Source organism: Staurois parvus, unplaced genomic scaffold (assembly GCF_062004578.1).
Source record: "Staurois parvus isolate SC_StPar_1 unplaced genomic scaffold, SC_StPar_1.0 ptg000445l, whole genome shotgun sequence".
Taxonomy (NCBI): Eukaryota; Metazoa; Chordata; class Amphibia; order Anura; family Ranidae; genus Staurois; species Staurois parvus.
Genome location: NW_028318241.1, coordinates 7,916,714 through 7,935,437, shown reverse-complemented (window position 1 = coordinate 7,935,437; position 18,724 = coordinate 7,916,714). Strand labels below are relative to the sequence as shown.

Below are 18,724 nucleotides of genomic sequence, written 5' to 3'. Positions count from 1 at the left end.
AGTCATTGGGTCGTCGTGAACGTCTGGGAGCTCTGCATTCCCTTCTGAAATGTCCTGGTTTTCCACAGTTGAAGCAGATAAGTGGGTTTCTTCTGGAGACCTGCTCTCCAGCCGACAACATGAGTGGTGCCGGCTTCCGGGCCACCTGGGCGGTCTCTAGACCTTTTGCCACCAATAGCAGTATATCCAGGTGGAGGGTACGGTACTCTGGACGGGCAGTGATCAAACCCTTGCGAACAGACTCCTTTAGTCCTGATACAAATGCAGAGGCCAGCATTTGAGTATGTACCTTGTTATGGACACTGAATCCCAGGTCTGTAAACACCTGTGTTAGTCTGGTATGGAACTTTTCCACCGACTCAGTCTTGTCTTGGGTAATGTCCTGCAATGTGGTTGCCTGGTCCGCCAGTCTCTCTCTGGCCCACTGCTGCAACTGGTCACAGAAAGAAATTCCCGAGGCATAAGTGGTGTCCTCATTTGGCTTTACTCTGGTGAGATCCTTTTCCATTATAGGCCAATATGCATCCCCAGCCTTGATCTCACACAGACTGACCAAATCCCTCCAGGCTGTGGAATAGGTCTTGTGGATCTGGGCTATGCGCCGGTAAAAAGGCATCGGGTGTTTCTCCGGGTCCGGGAGAGTTGTGACTAGTGCGGAGGCTTGGGATGGAGTGAAGGCCACATACATGATAGGAGCATCAGGTAGGTTGGGCACCGGGCGGGGATGGTCTCCTTCAGATCCTTGGGGGCGATAGACAGGATTGTGGTAAGTGGAAGAAAAGGGATGAGGTGCTGAGTCTGCTTCCATTCCAGACTCATACATAGATAATTTTTGACGTTGGGGTTGTGTGGTTGGGGGAAGTTGAACGAGTGGTTTGCTTTCTGGACCATGGCCTTCTGAGAACGGATCATTCTGTTGGGAACGAATGGAAACAGCATCATCCTCTCGGGTACCCTGGCGGACTGCCGCAGCCACTGTCTTTTCTTGAGCCCATCCTCTTCTGTCTGGCAGAGAGGTAGGGGTTACCACATCTGTAAAATTCCAGCCCTGCCATTCTGTGGGTGTCTTCAGTTCAACTTGGTCTGAAGCCTCTGTTTGTTTTGGTGGTGGTGGTACTACAGGCATCAGGGGTGTGTGGAGGGCCGAAGGTGGTTGGGAGCCAGAGACAGTAAGCACTGGGCACAAGGTGTGTATGGTGTATCGGTGTACTAAGCCCAGAGTCAACATGGCTTCCGGTGGCCTCACTGGGCGCCGCCATCTTTGAAGAGGGCGGAAGCGGAAGGGGCGGGGCCGGAGGCGGAAATGGAGGTGACTGAGTTGGAAGCATTGGATGTTGCATAGTCAGCTTCCGGTCACATCCCTTGCAAATCTCCTCCCACCCCGGATTCTTAACTGAACACCCCTTACATATCCGGAGGTTCTGACTACACGGTATGCAAAAATCTGGACTCTCGGGGTGGGGCCTTCCTGTATTTCCACATGCCTCGCACCTCCAGGACGGGCCATCATCATAGGGGGGCGGCGCCTTGCTGGGCGCATCTCCTTTCCTGTAATATACATATACAACTCCCCTGTCCTGATCCAGTTTTTGCTCCACCCACCCCTCCTGATGTAGGGTGCGGGCCACATTAAACCAAGTTTCTGCTGTCTTTAACATGTTATATTTCAGTAGAAGCCCTTTCTTCTCTTTACACAGCTTTCTCCAGTCCTCCGCCTGCAACCTCCCACCGTTCTTACATGTTCCACCCAGCTTGTTTAACTGTTTTAACTTTTTTACATACTCTGGTCCCTCTCTCTCCTCCACCAGTTCACAAGCAAACGAACTGTTCTCTGGCTTTATAAGTTTCTGTCCCATTTTGTTTTACTTCCCTCCCGGGGACCCTAAGGTGGTCCCCAAAGCCGTCACTCTGTTCTGAAAGTGCTGTGCCGTGAGACAGTGGAACCCGCGCAGCACTTTGCCCCCCCCCTTCTTCTCCTCCAGTAACTTCCCTATTTTTCAGCTACACTGAGAATAATGTACATTAACCCTGTAAACCAATATATCAGGATCTACGATTGTCACCGTACCACTACTTGTAGTACTTTCACGAATCCCCACTCTTTCGTGGTGTACACCAAACATTAATCCACATACACAGTGTGATCATGACATAGTATTTCAGACACGCCTGTCAGGAGTAAAATGTTTTTTTTTTTTTTTTTTTAGTTTTCTTTTTCCCCCACAAGCCAATCCCTGGCTGTGGTTTTTTCCCCCGTGTCGCCATTACTGCGACTACGAGTTTCCCCTCGACAGTCACCATCACCACGACTGCGAGTGCCCGGCACCCTCTCTCAAATCAGAGTGTATCCTGTCCACTCCTGACGAGGAATATTTTGCCGTAATTCTCCCCTCCCTCACAGGCGCATCAACAACAACCCAACCAATCACACTGGTACACACAGACAACACAAAAGACAAGACATATCACACTGGTAGATGACGTTACACTGACAGGTGGGTTCAAAGGAGCCCCGGGCAAGTATACCTGTCACTTTGCTGATCAACGGACAGCCAGACGGGTGAGTAGTCCCGCTGGGCAATTCCAGACTACGCAGGTAAGGAATTATTAGACATAAAAATTCACTTACCGCTTTTGGAGGTGATCAGTCTCCGCGTCTGGAATGCTCCACACGGTCCCCCTCATCCACTCTGGGTCGGGCTGATCCCGTGTTCAGAACCCGGGCCCCACGTTGGGCGCCAAATGTCTTGGACTCGGTCACTTACAGACCATTTACCGTGATCTACCAGTGAGCCAAATTAATATGAGAATACGTGCACGTGGAAGTAAGACACTGACACTTCGCAGTTTGCCAACTTCCTAAAATTCTGTTTTATTGAGGAACTAACAGTATCATTTATAGGGCATATGATGCAGGCAAAGCAAAACAGCCCCCTCCCGCTGCGCCATATTCCTATGCTTCCTTTCGTGGCAGGAAGCTTGCGCTGCTGCTGGATGCTTAAGGGCCGCCTCCTATGCAAATACATGTGCTGACGCAGTTTACACTGGGACTATTTCGCAACTCCTTTGCGTCTCTCCAGACATTGGGGGGGAGAAGAAGAGAAGAAAAAAAAAAAAAACTACAACACTCCTGCTCCACTCTTTACACAGATGTGCATTGCTCTGTGGCCTAGCTCTGACAGATACCCAGAAAGCTCCCATAACGTGGACAAAGCGTGGCCCCAACCGGGGAGCACTAGCCGGTCCCTTCCAACTCATACTTACCTGGCAGGGGAGATACCATGATCACGAAGGTGGTTCTCCCAGGGCGAGGCTCAACCATTGCACTCCGGCTGTGCTGACCCCTGCGATTTCCCCAAATGCGGGAAACTCGACTGCATAATTTGTGGTAGTGGGGGACTGCGTTCGCGCTCTCCCCTGATTCTTTCTGGTCAATGATAGTTCAGCTAAAAGCTTTGTCTGACGACACACCGGGTGGGCTGCTCTTTCAGCTCCTGCTCCCTTCTCTCTAGCCTCTTTGCACCTGCATTGCATCCCTTGCCAAATGGCTTCTTCCGTGCATGACTTCACTCCCCATTTCTGCTACAGGACAATCGCCAACTCTGTAGGAACAGCCCCCTCCCGCTGCGCCATATTCCTATGCTTCCTTTCGTGGCAGGAAGCTTGCGCTGCTGCTGGATGCTTAAGGGCCGCCTCCTATGCAAATACATGCGCTGACGCAGTTTACACTGGGACTATTTCGCAACTCCTTTGCGTCTCTCCAGACATTGGGGGGGAGAAGAAGAGAAGAAAAAAAAAAAAAACTACAACACTCCTGCTCCACTCTTTACACAGATGTGCATTGCTCTGTGGCCTAGCTCTGACAGATACCCAGAAAGCTCCCATAACGTGGACAAAGCGTGGCCCCAACCGGGGAGCACTAGCCGGTCCCTTCCAACTCATACTTACCTGGCAGGGGAGATACCATGATCACGAAGGTGGTTCTCCCAGGGCGAGGCTCAACCATTGCACTCCGGCTGTGCTGACCCCTGCGATTTCCCCAAATGCGGGAAACTCGACTGCATAATTTGTGGTAGTGGGGGACTGCGTTTCGCGCTCTCCCCTGATTCTTTCTGGTCAATGATAGTTCAGCTAAAAGCTTTGTCTGACGACACACCGGGTGGGCTGCTCTTTCAGCTCCTGCTCCCTTCTCTCTAGTCTCTTTGCACCTGCATTGCTTCCCTTGCCAAATGGCTTCTTCCGTGCATGACTTCACTCCCCATTTCTGCTACAGGACAATCGCCAACTCTGTAGGAACAGCCCCCTCCCGCTGCGCCATATTCCTATGCTTCCTTTCGTGGCAGGAAGCTTGCGCTGCTGCTGGATGCTTAAGGGCCGCCTCCTATGCAAATACAGGCGCTGACGCAGTTTACACTGGGACTATTTCGCAACTCCTTTGCGTCTCTCCAGACATTGGGGGGGAGAAGAAGAGAAGAAAAAAAAAAAAAACTACAACACTCCTGCTCCACTCTTTACACAGATGTGCATTGCTCTGTGGCCTAGCTCTGACAGATACCTAGAAAGCTCCCATAACGTGGACAAAGCGTGGCCCCAACCGGGGAGCACTAGCCGGTCCCTTCCAACTCATACTTACCTGGCAGGGGAGATACCATGATCACGAAGGTGGTTCTCCCAGGGCGAGGCTCAACCATTGCACTCCGGCTGTGCTGACCCCTGCGATTTCCCCAAATGCGGGAAACTCAACTGCATAATTTGTGGTAGTGGGGGACTGCGTTCGCGCTCTCCCCTGATTCTTTCTGGTCAATGATAGTTCAGCTAAAAGCTTTGTCTGACGACACACCGGGTGGGCTGCTCTTTCAGCTCCTGCTCTCTTCTCTCTAGCCTCTTTGCACCTGCATTGCATCCCTTGCCAAATGGCTTCTTCCGTGCATGACTTCACTCCCCATTTCTGCTACAGGACAATCGCCAACTCTGTAGGAACAGCCCCCTCCCGCTGCGCCATGTTCCTATGCTTCCTTTCGTGGCAGGAAGCTTGCGCTGCTGCTGGATGCTTAAGGGCCGCCTCCTATGCAAATACATGCGCTGACGCAGTTTACACTGGGACTATTTCGCAACTCCTTTGCGTCTCTCCAGACATTGGGGGGGAGAAGAAAAAAAAAAACAAAAAAAAAACTACAACACTCCTGCTCCACTCTTTACACAGATGTGCATTGCTCTGTGGCCTAGCTCTGACAGATACCCAGAAAGCTCCCATAACGTGGACAAAGCGTGGCCCCAACCGGGGAGCACTAGCCGGTCCCTTCCAACTCATACTTACCTGGCAGGGGAGATACCATGATCACGAAGGTGGTTCTCCCAGGGCGAGGCTCAACCATTGCACTCCGGCTGTGCTGACCCCTGCGATTTCCCCAAATGCGGGAAACTCGACTGCATAATTTGTGGTAGTGGGGGACTGCGTTCGCGCTCTCCCCTGATTCTTTCTGGTCAATGATAGTTCAGCTAAAAGCTTTGTCTGACGACACACCGGGTGGGCTGCTCTTTCAGCTCCTGCTCCCTTCTCTCTAGCCTCTTTGCACCTGCATTGCATCCCTTGCCAAATGGCTTCTTCCGTGCATGACTTCACTCCCCATTTCTGCTACAGGACAATCGCCAACTCTGTAGGAACAGCCCCCTCCCGCTGCGCCATATTCCTATGCTTCCTTTCGTGGCAGGAAGCTTGCGCTGCTGCTGGATGCTTAAGGGCCGCCTCCTATGCAAATACATGCGCTGACGCAGTTTACACTGGGACTATTTCGCAACTCCTTTGCGTCTCTCCAGACATTGGGGGGGAGAAGAAAAAAAAAAACAAAAAAAAAACTACAACACTCCTGCTCCACTCTTTACACAGATGTGCATTGCTCTGTGGCCTAGCTCTGACAGATACCCAGAAAGCTCCCATAACGTGGACAAAGCGTGGCCCCAACCGGGGAGCACTAGCCGGTCCCTTCCAACTCATACTTACCTGGCAGGGGAGATACCATGATCACGAAGGTGGTTCTCCCAGGGCGAGGCTCAACCATTGCACTCCGGCTGTGCTGACCCCTGCGATTTCCCCAAATGCGGGAAACTCGACTGCATAATTTGTGGTAGTGGGGGACTGCGTTCGCGCTCTCCTGATTCTTTCTGGTCAATGATAGTTCAGCTAAAAGCTTTGTCTGACGACACACCGGGTGGGCTGCTCTTTCAGCTCCTGCTCCCTTCTCTCTAGCCTCTTTGCACCTGCATTGCATCCCTTGCCAAATGGCTTCTTCCGTGCATGACTTCACTCCCCATTTCTGCTACAGGACAATCGCCAACTCTGTAGGAACAGCCCCCTCCCGCTGCGCCATGTTCCTATGCTTCCTTTCGTGGCAGGAAGCTTGCGCTGCTGCTGGATGCTTAAGGGCCGCCTCCTATGCAAATACATGCGCTGACGCAGTTTACACTGGGACTATTTCGCAACTCCTTTGCGTCTCTCCAGACATTGGGGGGGAGAAGAAGAGAAGAAAAAAAAAAAAAACTACAACACTCCTGCTCCACTCTTTACACAGATGTGCATTGCTCTGTGGCCTAGCTCTGACAGATACCCAGAAAGCTCCCATAACGTGGACAAAGCGTGGCCCCAACCGGGGAGCACTAGCCGGTCCCTTCCAACTCATACTTACCTGGCAGGGGAGATACCATGATCACGAAGGTGGTTCTCCCAGGGCGAGGCTCAACCATTGCACTCCGGCTGTGCTGACCCCTGCGATTTCCCCAAATGCGGGAAACTCGACTGCATAATTTGTGGTAGTGGGGGACTGCGTTTCGCGCTCTCCCCTGATTCTTTCTGGTCAATGATAGTTCAGCTAAAAGCTTTGTCTGACGACACACCGGGTGGGCTGCTCTTTCAGCTCCTGCTCCCTTCTCTCTAGTCTCTTTGCACCTGCATTGCTTCCCTTGCCAAATGGCTTCTTCCGTGCATGACTTCACTCCCCATTTCTGCTACAGGACAATCGCCAACTCTGTAGGAACAGCCCCCTCCCGCTGCGCCATATTCCTATGCTTCCTTTCGTGGCAGGAAGCTTGCGCTGCTGCTGGATGCTTAAGGGCCGCCTCCTATGCAAATACAGGCGCTGACGCAGTTTACACTGGGACTATTTCGCAACTCCTTTGCGTCTCTCCAGACATTGGGGGGGAGAAGAAGAGAAGAAAAAAAAAAAAAACTACAACACTCCTGCTCCACTCTTTACACAGATGTGCATTGCTCTGTGGCCTAGCTCTGACAGATACCTAGAAAGCTCCCATAACGTGGACAAAGCGTGGCCCCAACCGGGGAGCACTAGCCGGTCCCTTCCAACTCATACTTACCTGGCAGGGGAGATACCATGATCACGAAGGTGGTTCTCCCAGGGCGAGGCTCAACCATTGCACTCCGGCTGTGCTGACCCCTGCGATTTCCCCAAATGCGGGAAACTCGACTGCATAATTTGTGGTAGTGGGGGACTGCGTTCGCGCTCTCCCCTGATTCTTTCTGGTCAATGATAGTTCAGCTAAAAGCTTTGTCTGACGACACACCGGGTGGGCTGCTCTTTCAGCTCCTGCTCCCTTCTCTCTAGCCTCTTTGCACTCTGACAGATACCCAGAAAGCTCCCATAACGTGGACAAAGCGTGGCCCCAACCGGGGAGCACTAGCCGGTCCCTTCCAACTCATACTTACCTGGCAGGGGAGATACCATGATCACGAAGGTGGTTCTCACTGCTTGTAGTGTATCGCTAGTTCTGCTCTTTGGAGTGTGGGCTGGTTGCTGAGTTTTCCTGTGATCTTCAGTTCTGCTGATAGTGAAAGGTGAAGCTCTGCTATGGCGGCGGCCAGAAACGTGAAAATTCCGGCTTATGCGCGGGTTAATAATTCTGTCAGAATGGAGTTTGAAACAGAGAAGAGACAAGAAAAAGGCTTGGAGTACATTGTCAAAGATTTGCTCTTTGGTTTGTTCCAGTTGACGCCGGACAAGATTCTTGCTCTACAGGATTACCACATCAGAGGAGTTTATGATATCACTTTTGTAAATAAGAGGACCTGCTCGGAGTTTGTCAGGAAACTGCAGGAGTATCAAAACCACCAGTTATTGGACTGTGTAAAAGTCACCCCACATTATGAGGAAGAGGATTTGCGATCGCTTGTGGTGAAAATGTACAACCCAAATATACCTCAGGAGGACATTACCAGCTGGCTGTCCATATTTTGCGAGAAGGTAAAATTTTTACACAAAATTACCAACCAGTTTGGGTTATGGACTGGGAAAAGGAAATACCTTGTTTCGTTTAAAAAAGGCATTTTTCCTCCAGCACGCTTTAGCATTGGAAAATATAACGGGGACTTATTTTTTGATGGAATGGCCAGTTTTTGCCGCATATGCCATGTGTATGGCCATTCAACTGAGTTATGCAAGGAGAGTCACAGGTGCAGGAATTGTGACTCCTTTGAGCATGAGACTGTGATATGTCCCAAAGAAAAGCGTTGTAATTTTTGTCTTCGTCCGGGCCATGTCTATTCAAACTGCCCGCACCGCAACAACCCTGACAAATCGGGAAAAGCAGCTGATTCTCAGGGGGAGCCATCTGCTAAAATTGAGGAAAGTGCTGGTCCAGCACCCACTGCTGGCGATTTGGGGAATGTTACATGTGATCTGACTTCTGGCACTATTAAAGCAAGAGAACCTGCCAAAACAGAAAGTTCAGCTCCACACCCCGACCCAATGCAAGAGGAGGTAGCGGCTGTTTTGGAGGAGATGGAGGCTACAACATCGGAGGGAGCACGGGAAGAGGAGCAGTGTTCAAATGTGATTGTAAAGCTACATGGAAGATCCAGAGAAGGAGAGCAGTTACTGGAAAAGAGTGAGTCTACTGTTGGTGATCATCCGGATCATGCTGCAGAATCAAAGGCCAAGAAACCACGGATGGGCTCAGCGAGTGTTGTTGGAGTACAAACAAAGGCTGAAGGGAGGTCATGGGCGGAGGTTGTAAAGTTCCCTGCCGGCAATGATTTAGAGAATATGGAGTCCAGTCTTTCTCCAGTGGATAATATGCCGAGCGATCTATTATTTGGAAATGAGACTGTTACTAGCCCAGTCGGTCTGGCATCTCCTGGGCAGAATTTCTTGAGCATTGACCTGGTCCACCAACTGACTGAGGTGATGGGAATGGATCCCTCTGAGAACAGTATGGATTTGCAGTAAGTCCCCTTTAAGAACTTTTTCTTTATTTCACCATGGCTGTTTTGAACGGTTTATCCTTTAATGTGCACTGCATAAAGAGCCAGCTAAGAAGAAGGACTGTGTTTAACTTTTTGGCGGCCTTTAATGTAAGTGTGTTTTTCCTGCAAGAATGTGCTATACCACACAGGAGCAATTATGAAACCTTTGCAAAGGACTGGACTCATGGCCCTTCTGTGTGGTCAGGCTGCAATGTGAATAGGAATGCAGGAGTTGCTATTCTTTTTAAAGGGCCAGCCAAGATTCAGCATGTCCAAGAAATTGTGCCAGGGAGAGTTTTGTTTGTTACTGCTATTATTGATGGGATCAAGTGGAATCTTTTAAATGTGTATGCATCGCCACACCCAAAAGATCGTATTGAGATGTTTGAAACTTTGAATGTCCTTATGGCAAATACTAAACCAATGATTGTAGCAGGTGATTTTAACTGTGCTTTAAATCCCACAGACAGATACGGCTCAGGTGGTAGGATTACTGATAGATCAGCCAACCTTCTAAAAACCATTCTAACAGATTTAAAGTTTAAAGATGTCTTTACGACCCTCAATAAAAACACATCTTTAACTGAGAGGGTTACATGGAAAGGTAAAGATGCTGGGTCAAGAATTGATTATATTTTCGCTGCTAAGTATTTATTGCCATTGTCCTGCACACACAAAGAAAATGTGATTTCAGACCACAAGGTGGTGATTTTCAAAGTTTCAAGCCCAGCTGAGCAAAAAGTGGGAAGGGGCTTTTGGAAGCTGAATAGCTCCTTGCTAGAAGGTGAGAAAGTGTATGAAGATTTCAGGAAGGTTTTTAAGGAATGGCAGACAGAAAGGTTGCACACTTTGGATATTCTGACATGGTGGGATATAGTAAAAGAGAGAATTAAACGTTTTTTCATAAAATTAGGGGTTCAAAGAGCTAAAGCAAAAAGGGATTTTTTTGATCATTTAAATACACAGCTACAAACTCTGTATAAACTTAAAGCAATTGGTTGCGATGTAGCTGATTACATAGCTGCAGCTAAAGAGAAGATTAAAAAAGATCTGGAGGAGAAAGCAAAGGAGGTCATTTTTAAAAGTCGTGTACAGCATGTAGAGGAGAATGAAAAATGTACTAGATACTTCTTTAGGAAAATCCACATGTCAAAGGAAATAATAACAGAAATAGAAGGGGAGAAATCCAGGAGTGGCATCATGGGAAAAGTTTTTGCCTTCTATCAATCCCTGTATGACACTAAAAATATTGATGCTGATTTCATGAATGACACACTCAAGGATATAACTATGGTTTTGAACCAAGATGATGCAGAGGCCCTAACTGAGAGTTTAACTGAAGATGAGCTTTTAAGAACCATCCAAAGTTTTCAAAAAGGGAAAGTACCTGGCTTGGATGGGTTACCTATTGAATTTTACCTGCGGTTTTGGGATATTTTGAAAAGTGATTTGTTACACCTCTTTAGTAAATGTTTTCTGTGCATGGAGCTGCCCCGTTCTTGGAGGAGAGGAATCATTACTCTGCTTCCAAAGGAGGGAGATAAAGCCCAATTAAAGAACTGGAGGCCTATAACACTCCTAAACCTGGATTATAAAATCTTTTCCAAAGTCTTAGCAAACAGGCTGAAAAGAGTGATAGACAGAGTGATCCATAGTAACCAGGTGTGCGGTATCCCGGGGCGTAGAATTCACCACATTACCAACCTTATTAGGGATTCTATTTGGTACACTGAAGACCGTAAGCAACGCCTGGCAATTCTGTCTTTAGATTTTGAAAAAGCGTTTGACCGCATATCACATGAGTATTTATTTAATGTTCTGCGCAAAATGGGTATTCCAGCTGGCTTCCTGTCCTCTTTAAAGTCATTATACAACAAATGTACCAGTCAGGTTCTAGTCAATGGTTTCATGACAGATGGGTTTAGCTTGAAGTGTGGTGTCAAGCAGGGATGCCCTTTATCACCATTACTATTTGTCTGTGCCATTGAGCCACTTTTATGCTCCATCAGGAAAGATAAGGTGATCAGAGGAGTCCATGTGCCAGGTAGTGGAGGGCTGCAGGTAAAAGTAACTGGATACATGGATGATATTGCAATATTGTGCACTGACCCCGCATCTGTTAAAAGAGCAATTAGAAGAACAGAATATTTTTGTGGCGCTTCGGGATTTAAATTAAATGTAAATAAAAGCAGTATGATGGAAGTGGGGAATTGGGAGCCCTCTTTAGATTGCCAACTTCAAAAGAAGGAATCGATCAAAATCTTGGGCACTATTTTTACTTCTAAGAATGATGGAGAAGAGTCCTGGAATGTGGTCACGGAAAGGATAAACAGGAAGGTTATAGGCTGGACAATGCGACAGTTGACTATTGAAGGGAAGATTTTATTGATTAAAATGGTTCTGTTGCCTATTTTACTGTACATAGCTCTCACGTTCCCTCCAACAGATTTGCATTTGACTCAAGTTGTCCGAACGTGTTTTTTATTTGTCTGGGGCTCAAAGATGGAGAGGTTAAAAAGAATATACATGATGAAACCCCCAGAGAAAGGTGGGAAAGGTATGCCGAATATAAAGCGCTTTTTGCAAACAAAATACTTGGTTCTATGTCTTCAAGCCTACAATACGGATGCTTTTTGGTCTTTTTTTCTAAAGTACGCAGTAGGGTTTACGTTTAAGAAGCATGGTTGGTACGACTTATCGCTGAAGAGCCCATTCTGCTTTCACCCTCCATGGTTTTATAGCCTTTTGTCAACCATCATCTCTGACTTCAACTTGCAAGGTAAAACACTGGGAGATCTCTCTAACAAGTTAAAGCTGAAACTGTATTTTAGTGCTGCAGAGACCTTGGTCCCTATCACTCAAATCCCAGAAGATGAGGCCAAATCTATTTGGTCAAAAGTTAGCTCTAAACAGCTCTTTAATAGCCAAAAGGATTTAGCATGGGCCTGTGTTCATGAGTGTCTGCCTACCAGAGTTTTTCAGCACAAAAGACGTGTGGTACCATTAGCTGAGTGCCCAAGGTCCTCCTGTGGATCCAATGAGACAGTAAAGCACCTTCTGTGGGATTGCTTTTATGCCAAAGAGCTCTGGAGGGTGGTAAAACCGCTTCTAGAACGGGTGTCGGGAATTAAGGATGTAGATTATGAGTTGGTTCTTTATGGAAAGGTGGAAACAATACCAAGGGATAAATTTGTAATCCTATGGAAAATGATTAATTCATTCAAAGAAGCTTTGTGGAAAGTAAATTTTTTCCAATCATTGTCCCCAAAGAGACTCATTCCCTTTTATGGGGGTTGTTTACATTAAAAGATACTTTTCTCCTAATGAGTCACCAAGGGCGAGACTCCGGATGAAGGCGCCATCTTAATTATCATCATTGTTCTGTCAACCTATATCTGATTGTTTACTTAAGAGAGTAAGGAATTTAAAGGGCAAGAAACAGACAGTAGCAAGGCTATAAAATTGTCATTTTACTGATCATCTAATAAAACGTGGACTGTCTATCACAATCCACTACACCGCCTCCTATGCAAATACAGGCGCTGACGCAGTTTACACTGGGACTATTTCGCAACTCCTTTGCGTCTCTCCAGACATTGTGGGGGAGAAGAAGAGAAGAAAAAAAAAAAAAAAAAAAAAACTACAACACTCCTGCTCCACTCTTTACACAGATGTGCATTGCTCTGTGGCCTAGCTCTGACAGATACCCAGAAAGCTCCCCTAACGTGGACAAAGCGTGGCCCCAACCGGGGAGCACTAGCCGGTCCCTTCCAACTCATACTTACCTGGCAGGGGAGATACCATGATCACGAAGGTGGTTCTCCCAGGGCGAGGCTCAACCATTGCACTCCGGCTGTGCTGACCCCTGCGATTTCCCCAAATGCGGGAAACTCGACTGCATAATTTGTGGTAGTGGGGGACTGCGTTCGCGCTCTCCCCTGATTCTTTCTGGTCAATGATAGTTCAGCTAAAAGCTTTGTCTGACGACACACCGGGTGGGCTGCTCTTTCAACTCCTGCTCCCTTCTCTCTAGCCTCTTTGCACCTGCATTGCATCCCTTGCCAAATGGCTTCTTCCGTGCATGACTTCACTCCCCATTTCTGCTACAGGACAATCGCCAACTCTGTAGGAACAGCCCCCTCCCGCTGCGCCATATTCCTATGCTTCCTTTCGTGGCAGGAAGCTTGCGCTGCTGCTGGATGCTTAAGGGCCGCCTCCTATGCAAATACATGTGCTGACGCAGTTTACACTGGGACTATTTCGCAACTCCTTTGCGTCTCTCCAGACATTGGGGGGGAGAAGAAGAGAAGAAAAAAAAAAAAAACTACAACACTCCTGCTCCACTCTTTACACAGATGTGCATTGCTCTGTGGCCTAGCTCTGACAGATACCCAGAAAGCTCCCATAACGTGGACAAAGCGTGGCCCCAACCGGGGAGCACTAGCCGGTCCCTTCCAACTCATACTTACCTGGCAGGGGAGATACCATGATCACGAAGGTGGTTCTCCCAGGGCGAGGCTCAACCATTGCACTCCGGCTGTGCTGACCCCTGAGATTTCCCCAAATGCGGGAAACTCGACTGCATAATTTGTGGTAGTGGGGGACTGCGTTCGCGCTCTCCCCTGATTCTTTCTGGTCAATGATAGTTCAGCTAAAAGCTTTGTCTGACGACACACCGGGTGGGCTGCTCTTTCAGCTCCTGCTCCCTTCTCTCTAGTCTCTTTGCACCTGCATTGCATCCCTTGCCAAATGGCTTCTTCCGTGCATGACTTCACTCCCCATTTCTGCTACAGGACAATCGCCAACTCTGTAGGAACAGCCCCCTCCCGCTGCGCCATATTCCTATGCTTCCTTTCGTGGCAGGAAGCTTGCGCTGCTGCTGGATGCTTAAGGGCCGCCTCCTATGCAAATACAGGCGCTGACGCAGTTTACACTGGGACTATTTCGCAACTCCTTTGCGTCTCTCCAGACATTGGGGGGGAGAAGAAGAGAAGAAAAAAAAAAAAACTACAACACTCCTGCTCCACTCTTTACACAGATGTGCATTGCTCTGTGGCCTAGCTCTGACAGATACCCAGAAAGCTCCCATAACGTGGACAAAGCGTGGCCCCAACCGGGGAGCACTAGCCGGTCCCTTCCAACTCATACTTACCTGGCAGGGGAGATACCATGATCACGAAGGTGGTTCTCCCAGGGTGAGGCTCAACCATTGCACTCCGGCTGTGCTGACCCCTGCGATTTCCCCAAATGCGGGAAACTCGACTGCATAATTTGTGGTAGTGGGGGACTGCGTTCGCGCTCTCCCCTGATTCTTTCTGGTCAATGATAGTTCAGCTAAAAGCTTTGTCTGACGACACACCGGGTGGGCTGCTCTTTCAGCTCCTGCTCCCTTCTCTCTAGCCTCTTTGCACCTGCATTGCATCCCTTGCCAAATGGCTTCTTCCGTGCATGACTTCACTCCCCATTTCTGCTACAGGACAATCGCCAACTCTGTAGGAACAGCCCCCTCCCGCTGCGCCATATTCCTATGCTTCCTTTCGTGGCAGGAAGCTTGCGCTGCTGCTGGATGCTTAAGGGCCGCCTCCTATGCAAATACATGCGCTGACGCAGTTTACACTGGGACTATTTCGCAACTCCTTTGCGTCTCTCCAGACATTGGGGGGGAGAAGAAGAGAAGAAAAAAAAAAAAAAACTACAACACTCCTGCTCCACTCTTTACACAGATGTGCATTGCTCTGTGGCCTAGCTCTGACAGATACCCAGAAAGCTCCCATAACGTGGACAAAGCGTGGCCCCAACCGGGGAGCACTAGCCGGTCCCTTCCAACTCATACTTACCTGGCAGGGGAGATACCATGATCACGAAGGTGGTTCTCCCAGGGCGAGGCTCAACCTTTGCACTCTGGCTGTGCTGACCCCTGCGATTTCCCCAAATGTGGGAAACTCGACTGCATAATTTGTGGTAGTGGGGGACTGCGTTCGCGCTCTCCCCTGATTCTTTCTGGTCAATGATAGTTCAGCTAAAAGCTTTGTCTGACGACACACCGGGTGGGCTGCTCTTTCAACTCCTGCTCCCTTCTCTCTAGCCTCTTTGCACCTGCATTGCATCCCTTGCCAAATGGCTTCTTCCGTGCATGACTTCACTCCCCATTTCTGCTACAGGACAATCGCCAACTCTGTAGGAACAGCCCCCTCCCGCTGCGCCATATTCCTATGCTTCCTTTCGTGGCAGGAAGCTTGCGCTGCTGCTGGATGCTTAAGGGCCGCCTCCTATGCAAATACAGGCGCTGACGCAGTTTACACTGGGACTATTTCGCAACTCCTTTGCGTCTCTCCAGACATTGGGGGGGAGAAGAAGAGAAGAAAAAAAAAAAAAACTACAACACTCCTGCTCCACTCTTTACACAGATGTGCATTGCTCTGTGGCCTAGCTCTGACAGATACCTAGAAAGCTCCCATAACGTGGACAAAGCGTGGCCCCAACCGGGGAGCACTAGCCGGTCCCTTCCAACTCATACTTACCTGGCAGGGGAGATACCATGATCACGAAGGTGGTTCTCCCAGGGCGAGGCTCAACCATTGCACTCTGGCTGTGCTGACCCCTGCGATTTCCCCAAATGCGGGAAACTCGACTGCATAATTTGTGGTAGTGGGGGACTGCGTTCGCGCTCTCCCCTGATTCTTTCTGGTCAATGATAGTTCAGCTAAAAGCTTTGTCTGACGACACACCGGGTGGGCTGCTCTTTCAGCTCCTGCTCCCTTCTCTCTAGCCTCTTTGCACCTGCATTGCATCCCTTGCCAAATGGCTTCTTCCGTGCATGACTTCACTCCCCATTTCTGCTACAGGACAATCGCCAACTCTGTAGGAACAGCCCCCTCCCGCTGCGCCATATTCCTATGCTTCCTTTCGTGGCAGGAAGCTTGCGCTGCTGCTGGATGCTTAAGGGCCGCCTCCTATGCAAATACATGCGCTGACGCAGTTTACACTGGGACTATTTCGCAACTCCTTTGCGTCTCTCCAGACATTGGGGGGGAGAAGAAGAGAAGAAAAAAAAAAAAAAACTACAACACTCCTGCTCCACTCTTTACACAGATGTGCATTGCTCTGTGGCCTAGCTCTGACAGATACCCAGAAAGCTCCCATAACGTGGACAAAGCGTGGCCCCAACCGGGGAGCACTAGCCGGTCCCTTCCAACTCATACTTACCTGGCAGGGGAGATACCATGATCACGAAGGTGGTTCTCCCAGGGCGGCCTTTTGGCTGCGATCACTCTGTGGTTGTGGTTAGGAGGTTAGGTTAGTAGAGGACCAGCGCCCTCGGCCTGGCGGGGTATACCAAGCCCTGCCTGCTGCTATTGGGGGTGGCGCTCCTCGAAAACCGTGAGAGGTGATCGCTTGGCTGAGTCATCCCCTAGGGGTTGACGAGGGCAGGTTTCCTTTGGAGGTGATGGCAGCGGTGCCGCCGGAAGTGCCAAACACCGTCCGGGTGTCGGTCTGTGAGACGAGGCGTGCAGAGTGTGGCTTATACTACGTTCAGAAGAAATTGATCATGGATCTTTTGGGAATGCCTTTGGAGACGATCTTCTGTGTGCAAGCCTTTCCGAACAGCGGCTTTTTTGACGTGACTTTCTTTCGCTTGGCGGATCTCCAGACCTGTCTGCTGAGGCAGCAGGAGAAGATTCAGGAACCTATGATGGATGGGATCACGTTTACAGCGAATGAATCGAGGCAGCGAGTTCCGGTCACTGTGCAAATGTATAATCCGTTTGTGCGGGAGGATGAAGTGCGGACCTTTTTGAGTAAATATTGCTCAGATGTTTCGGTCGGTATTAACCAGACGAATATACTCGGGACTTTTAATGGTCATCGGAGATACTTTGTGCAATTCAGGAAGGACAGTAGCGGAGTTGGTGGGTTTAAACACCCCCCCCAGGCCTTTTCGATCGGTCCTAATCGTGGAGTGTTGTGGTATCCGGGACAACCCCTATTCTGCCGCAATTGTTTTGCCTTTGGGCATGTACGGGACAAATGTGAAGCAGGCATTGTTTGCCGGAATTGTTTTAAGGCTGGCCATAGGACTGCTGAATGCCCGGAAGGGCGGAAGTGTCATTTTTGTGGAAAGGAGGATCATTTGGCCAGGCAATGTCCTATTTTGGGTGACAGACCGGCGAAGGGGCCTGGTCAACCACGGGCGCCATCTTATGCGGCGGTGGTGGGGGGGGGGGCTCCTGGGATGGAGGAACCTACTACCAGTGCTGTCTCTGAAACTTTGGAAGTGCCCAAACCTGGGGAAGCCATTGTAGGGACCCCGGCTCGAACATCTGGAGCCTTGGAGGGGGTCAGTGCAGTGGTGGAGGGTGGAAGGGCAACTGAAGAAAGTGTAAACCTGTTGAGGGAAGCTGTGGCTCAGGTTTCCGAAACTCTAGAAAGGGGCAGTGCTGTAGTGGAAGGTGGAGGGGCGGTGGGGGAAAGTATGGACTTATCAAGGGATTCTTTGAAGAGGAAAAAGAAGAAGGAAAATATTCCGGCTTCTCAGGTCATTTCTGAGGTTTCTAGTCCTGAGCAGGAGGAAGCGGAGATTGAGGTGGAGATTGATTCAGATTCTTCCACCCGGTCTACTGAATCTTTCGTTAGTGTTGGCAAAGTGGAGTGTCTGCAGTCTCTGATGGGGTTCAGGAAACCGGTGGAAACCACCAAGATGGAGGGGGTGGCAGGGGCGAGAACCTCTGGTAAAGGGGGGAGGAGTCGGAGTAGGAAGAGGGCAACTTGACTTTAGGAATATGCATTATTTTATAGATTCTTAATGTTTGTCTCTTTCTTCTCATAGTTAATATGAATATTACCTGTTCATCATTGAACGTGAGGAGCATATGCTCTGGACCAAGGAGGGCGGCTATTTTGAAGTATTTGTCCTTGGTTCCGGGGGACTTCCACTGTATACAAGAATGCAACCTTCAGGAGGATCCTGGAAAGAACGAATGGGTCTTTGGACCGGCAGTGTGGTCAGGGGGTGTACGGAGAAATGAAGGAATCGGCATTCTCTTTAAAAGTTGGAAGTATCAAATTTTGCAAACAATTCATATTGAACGGGGAAGAGCTTTAATGGTTAGGGTGGGGGTGGGTGATTTCTGTTTTAGGATTGTAAATGTATATGCTCCCACAGGCAGGAGGGAAAGAATTGATTTATTTCAAAAAATGCGATTTTTTTTGGGTGGTCGTGAACCTTTATTGGTTCTTGGGGATTTTAACTGTGTAATAGAGGGGGGGGATAGAAGGGGTGGGGGTGGTAGGGGGGGTGGGGGGGTGGGGGGAGGGGGTGGGGGGGGTGTTGGTGGTGGTGGGGGAAGGGGGGTGGGGGGTGGGGGGAGTTTGGGGGGAGGGATGGATAAGTCAAGCAAAATTTTGACCGAGTTGTGTGCAGACTTGGGTTTGGTGGATCATGGGAAATTAAAAGGACACACTTATTTTTCT

The 18,724-nt window shown here is 49.2% G+C and overlaps 12 non-coding genes across 12 annotated transcripts; all 12 read left to right on the top strand.

Moving 5' to 3' along the window:
* The first annotated feature begins 3,256 nt into the window (after positions 1-3,256).
* Positions 3,257-3,420, top strand: LOC149453838 (U1 spliceosomal RNA). The gene has a single exon (XR_016314480.1). It is a non-coding gene; the product is annotated as a U1 spliceosomal RNA (small nuclear RNA).
* Positions 3,421-3,940: 520 nt separating this feature from the next.
* LOC149453837 (U1 spliceosomal RNA) lies at positions 3,941-4,105 on the top strand. Its single transcript, XR_016314575.1, has one exon. It is a non-coding gene; the product is annotated as a U1 spliceosomal RNA (small nuclear RNA).
* Positions 4,106-4,625: 520 nt separating this feature from the next.
* On the top strand, positions 4,626-4,789 carry LOC149453836 (U1 spliceosomal RNA). The gene has a single exon (XR_016314584.1). It is a non-coding gene; the product is annotated as a U1 spliceosomal RNA (small nuclear RNA).
* Positions 4,790-5,309: 520 nt separating this feature from the next.
* LOC149453835 (U1 spliceosomal RNA) lies at positions 5,310-5,473 on the top strand. The gene has a single exon (XR_016314479.1). It is a non-coding gene; the product is annotated as a U1 spliceosomal RNA (small nuclear RNA).
* Positions 5,474-5,993: 520 nt separating this feature from the next.
* On the top strand, positions 5,994-6,157 carry LOC149453834 (U1 spliceosomal RNA). The gene has a single exon (XR_016314603.1). It is a non-coding gene; the product is annotated as a U1 spliceosomal RNA (small nuclear RNA).
* Positions 6,158-6,675: 518 nt separating this feature from the next.
* On the top strand, positions 6,676-6,840 carry LOC149453833 (U1 spliceosomal RNA). Its single transcript, XR_016314574.1, has one exon. It is a non-coding gene; the product is annotated as a U1 spliceosomal RNA (small nuclear RNA).
* Positions 6,841-7,360: 520 nt separating this feature from the next.
* LOC149453832 (U1 spliceosomal RNA) lies at positions 7,361-7,524 on the top strand. Its single transcript, XR_016314478.1, has one exon. It is a non-coding gene; the product is annotated as a U1 spliceosomal RNA (small nuclear RNA).
* Positions 7,525-13,030: 5,506 nt separating this feature from the next.
* On the top strand, positions 13,031-13,194 carry LOC149453831 (U1 spliceosomal RNA). The gene has a single exon (XR_016314477.1). It is a non-coding gene; the product is annotated as a U1 spliceosomal RNA (small nuclear RNA).
* Positions 13,195-13,714: 520 nt separating this feature from the next.
* Positions 13,715-13,878, top strand: LOC149453830 (U1 spliceosomal RNA). The gene has a single exon (XR_016314600.1). It is a non-coding gene; the product is annotated as a U1 spliceosomal RNA (small nuclear RNA).
* Positions 13,879-14,397: 519 nt separating this feature from the next.
* On the top strand, positions 14,398-14,561 carry LOC149453829 (U1 spliceosomal RNA). Its single transcript, XR_016314639.1, has one exon. It is a non-coding gene; the product is annotated as a U1 spliceosomal RNA (small nuclear RNA).
* Positions 14,562-15,082: 521 nt separating this feature from the next.
* LOC149453828 (U1 spliceosomal RNA) lies at positions 15,083-15,246 on the top strand. The gene has a single exon (XR_016314535.1). It is a non-coding gene; the product is annotated as a U1 spliceosomal RNA (small nuclear RNA).
* Positions 15,247-15,766: 520 nt separating this feature from the next.
* Positions 15,767-15,930, top strand: LOC149453827 (U1 spliceosomal RNA). Its single transcript, XR_016314528.1, has one exon. It is a non-coding gene; the product is annotated as a U1 spliceosomal RNA (small nuclear RNA).
* Positions 15,931-18,724: the final 2,794 nt, after the last annotated feature.